We start from the raw sequence: 5,058 nt of genomic DNA, 5'->3' as shown, positions 1-5,058 counted from the left end.
TCTTCCACATGCAGACATGTAGTTAGATCAGCTCTGCTCCCAAGTTATGATATTAAAGTCATGAGCTACCACACCCTGCCTATACTGGGCTTTTAAACTCTGGTCTATCTTACCACTGTGGCTAAGTGAAAGCTCTCCTTACGTGTCTATCTTGTTTGGGAAACACTTGTCACCATGTGGATATCTGGAAACTTGATGACCCAATGATCCCCGCCACCTAGAAAACTTGATAAAATATAATTCCCTGAACTCTATTCTACTCTGAATTTCTGACCACCAGGGATGAACATCTGTACAAGTAGTCAGCTCTGGAGTGAAATAAATGATGCTAACACCCGGAATACTCAGGGACAGGAATGTGTAAGGAATGATAAGCTTTCTAAAATTTTACAACTGTAATATATTTTATTCACTTAAGACAAGGAGCGACCATGAGCCTCTGCATTAGTACCTTTTACTGAAGAGAGGCTTCTTTGTTCAAACCCAAGGTGACACAAATGGCCTTGGCTAAGGATCCGCAGTTAACTTTCCAGCCTCTGCCTCAGATCCTGCAGCCACTGCGATGTTGATGCCTCAGAAGAATCGGATTGCCATCTATGAACTCCTTTTTAAGGAAGACGGGATGGTTGCCAAAAAAGATGTCCACATGCCCAAACACCCCGAGCTGGCCGACAAGAACGTGCCCAACCTTCATATCATGAAGGCCATGCAGTCTCTCAAGTCTCGAGGCTACGAGAAGGAGCAGTTTGCTGGTACCTCACGAATGAGGGCATCCAGTAACTCTGGGATTACTGCACCTACCTCTGGAGATCATGCCCGCCACCCTATGCTGCAGCAGTCCCGAGACCGGCAGGCCTCGGCCCAAAGGCCCAGAGGGTGAGCAGCCTGCAAGATTCACAAGAGGGGAGGCAGGCAGAGACACCTACAGAAGGAGTGCTGTGTCCCCTGAAGCTGACAAGAAAAGTGAGGCTGGGGCTGGTTCAGCAACAGAATTCCAGTTTAAAGGGAGCTTCGGTCGTGGATGTGGTCAGCCACCTAAGTGAAGTTGGAGATTATGTTGTATTGAATAAACTTTGAAGAAACACGTGAGGAAAAAGATCAGTAGTTGAAACAACGGACATAAATGTGGGAAATGGCCGAACTTAGTGCCCGGTATGTAGAAAGGCACATCCGCAAACAGGTGAGCAAGGTGGGTTTCAACACTCAAAATGCTTAAAGGAGCTTGAAAAAATAGTCAGTCACATAAATTAGTGGCGGTAAAATGAATTATTCCTTATTGATTAAATATACCCAGATTTAAGAAAATGGTGTTGTGAGCTGAATTCTTTCTTCACAACCCCCCTAATGTTCTGACCTCTAGACCTCAGAATGTCTATCGATATTAGCAAAAGGTTATTGCAGAATTAGCGGATTCGGCATGATGTCACACTGAAGTACAGTGGTCTCCTAATCTGTCAAAAGGGGTAGCTTTATGAACAGGAAATAAAAGATGCAGATGTAGATACAGGAGCATGCTCTGAGCTGTAGACAGAAGTCAGAGGGTGCAGTCGAGCCTGGAGGTGCCACAGGCTGTCTGTTAATCACCAGAAGGAAGCCAGGAGAGTAGCAACGGCCATGGTTCCTTCTTACAACCCTCAGGGCAAAGTGAACTCAGTTTTCTTGTCTGTAAAAACTGCAAGGCAGGATGTTTCCGTTCTTTAGAACGGCTCTATCAAGGTAGTTCAAATAAATGATCTGCTTAGAATATAGGTTTTAAAATGTAAATAATTCAAAGCATTGTACACAAAAGCATTTGCATACAAGGATAGTTCATAACATTGTCATCAAAGGAGTCACTGGATCAACTCAATGCCCTTCCTCTAGCTTCTTTTACTTCTTCAGTGTTTTTCCCTGACTCCACCTTTTCTGCCCTAACCTTAGATTCCAGGGAGATGGGGCAGGCTAATTAACATCTTATATCAGGAGAAAGATAACCCCTAAGGTCCACAGAGTCCTGTGGAATGCATCACCCCCCAAAATTAGAGTATGTGTGATGGTGAGGTTGCAGGAACAGGAGAGGTCATTTTAGGGGAGTCAGATTACTCTGCCCCTACCCCCAAAGGCAAGGAGTATTTTTTGAGAGAGTCCGTAGCATCAGAAGCAGCATGCTGATCCTCTGGGTCACAGCCACAAGAAAACTTAACTACATACTGCTTGGGCCCAGCAACAATCCTTCCTCTGTTCAAATCTCAAGCTCAAATCAGGACCCTAATGATAGACTAGAGGTAACTATAGCCCTCTATCTGTCTCTCCTCCCAGTACCTACATTGATTAAAGCTTCTTTAGTTGTCTCTCACTAATGCTCATCTCTTTAATTGACTTAACTGGGACAGGTGGTGGTGCCTCCTCTGTTGGGACTCCCTAAGCCAGGATTCCTGCCTTAAAACTCCAGGAACGTAATGAGCTGTGAAGGACAAATGCAATATTGTTCCTGATTCTAAGCTTTGAAGCCAAATTCAGAGAGAACTTTATAGAAGGCACGCAGAGTTTAGTTTACATTTTAAAGGGATGAGACTTGGAGACTAGTTTCTTTAGCAATTATGTGGGATGGAAAGATGGCTTTGCAGATTTAATAGTTTGAATTTTCTAAGAGTTTTCAAGACACCCATATATATTTTCGGTTATTTTAAAAATTCTGACAGGCACAGTGGGAAGGGAAATGCTATGTTCTCTCTTTCATGCCCTCTAGCACACTAGCTAAAAATGGTGCCCCAGTGGTCAGAGAGAGAGAGTTAATTCATATCCCAGATGCCTTGCTCTCTCCCTAGGAGTAGATTGCTTATTGGCCTGACAAGGTCATTCTTCATTTTAACCATTACCATAACATTTTATATTGTCAAGCACTATGTGGTTTTGCAGTCCTTAAAATCCCCCAGTGTAGTAAAGGAGATGACAAACACAATTAGGTCTGATTTACAGACCAGGGAACTGGGATTCAAACAAGAGACAAAGCCGTCATTGGTAAGGGCCATCCCAGAAGGCCAGGCTAAGGTCTCTGTTTATCATGTGTAGTACAGGAGGAAGCCTGAGGGATATCAGCTATGCATACAGATTCTTACCTTTTCTGGAACTTTCGCTCCCCACCCAAGCTGATTCTTGCCAGGAACCATCTGTCAACGACTGAAGGTACACGGAAAGCAAGGCACTAATTTATGTCCCATGTGCTGAAATTTTAGCTACTCAAGATTAGAGTTGCATGAAAAAATAGAATGAAATATATGATAACTTGGGACGGGCTCTCCAAAATGACAGCAGAGGACTAAAAACCTTCGTTACTCTTTACGTGGCCTTGACAGCAAATAGTTAAAATAGTCGAAAGACAGGCGTCTGGTTGCTTAGTTTTGGAAAAAGGAGCCGAAAGGTTGGAATTATCTATTATTTAGCATAATTTCATGTAAATAGTATATGAACTTGAAAATACCACAGTTCCTAATTTGTCACTAGTGTGAAGTTCAGCCTGTGACATAGCCTTCCAGCAAGGGCATTTTTACTTTCTCTGGCAGCACGTAAAATCAGCATTTGTCTAGATACTGATTGTCAAACAATGCTAGACTTTTTGCCATGTTTGAAGGGAGTACATTCTGATTCAAGCCCACAGCCTAAAATCCCATCTCCTGGAAAGCAATAAAAATTTAAAATGAAGTGTGTGAGAAAACCCTTCAGAGTGAGTCAACATGAGCAGTGGGCTAACGGGTAAGTGTGTGGCCGCATTTCAGACTCCTGAGTTTGAATGTTGAACATTTCATGTCTATCTCAAGGCAAATTCAAACATGCAGACCGCCAAAGGAGACGTGATTTTATGTAATTTAGTGTTTACTTGAAATGTTCTTACCCATTTTCCCCCTGCCAGTCAGAGACCTGGGGTCGCCCTGATGTTCCATTGATTCCAAAATCAATGACTGTACTCTGGTGTTTAAGAGTATGATTGCTCTTTCAAAGCAAGCTGCACAGGAGAGGTGGTCCTTCTGAGTTTGAACAATTTTTACCACAGTGAAGCAGAGGCGCTGGGAATCAATATGATGAGCTAATTATAATGGAGTTGCTGGGGTTCTGCTATTGTAATGATGAACTGACTGAATTTATCATTTGGTGGCCTGAAAAGAGTAGGCATTAAAGCTGGAAACCTATGGAATAAGACATCTACCAGCCTACGGAACATGATATATGCCAGCCTATGGAATATTATATATACCAGCCTATGGAATATTATATATACCAGGCCTTGTTCCAACAAACACACTTTAATAAAAAGGAACACAGGTTAGAATTTTATTCTTTCATCTAGTTTGTTTCCTTCACATTACAAAATTCCTGGATTAGTGAAATCACATAGAGTGTGATAAGTAAAGTAAGTTCCTGATAGAAGATGCAATTGATACTATTCATTTTGCCACAGAATGACCAGATATGAATCCCCAGATACCAATGCTCTTCAAATTTAAGAGAGACTATTGCTGATCACGAATACTTGACAGAAGTGGTGTGAAGGAGGAACTAAACTAAACTAAAAGAGTCCAAATGATCCCTTCATTGGTAAGACCTACTTTCATTGAATATTTTTATTGAGATAAATTTTCTCTTTTAAAAAAATATACAACTAAGTGGAATTTAGTTTATTTTTAGGAAGTTTTAAGAGAAGGGGAGAGGGTAATATGGAGAGGGACTTGTGAGGGTGGGACTGGTAGATGAAAAGGGTGGCAAGCCTGCAATTGAGATGGAAATAGAATTAATTAATTAAATAAGAGTAGGGGGCTGTCATGTGTCTTTTTCAAAAGTAGTTTAGCATTATTAATACCTTTCCTAATCCCTTCTGTACTCTAACCACTATTCCTGTACAGCATATGAAATTTCTTACTCCCTTATTCTTCTAAACACCATATTTCAGTTCATTATAACTCCCCTCTCAAACCCGTCTCTGGTCCCTCAGTGATTTCTGGGCTTCAGTGGATATTCTAAGCCAAACACACACAGCATAACAATCAACACTAACAGGCACATAAACGAGAAAATATAGTAGTA

General features: G+C 41.7%; 1 pseudogene; it reads left to right on the top strand.

The window, feature by feature from the left end:
- The first annotated feature begins 562 nt into the window (after window positions 1–562).
- Rps10-ps14 (ribosomal protein S10, pseudogene 14) lies at window positions 563–1,043 on the top strand (annotated as a pseudogene).
- The last annotated feature ends 4,015 nt before the right edge of the window (window positions 1,044–5,058 follow it).

Source organism: Rattus norvegicus, chromosome 2 (assembly GCF_036323735.1).
Source record: "Rattus norvegicus strain BN/NHsdMcwi chromosome 2, GRCr8, whole genome shotgun sequence".
Lineage (NCBI taxonomy): Eukaryota > Metazoa > Chordata > Mammalia > Rodentia > Muridae > Rattus > Rattus norvegicus.
This window is presented reverse-complemented; position numbering and strand designations above follow the sequence as displayed.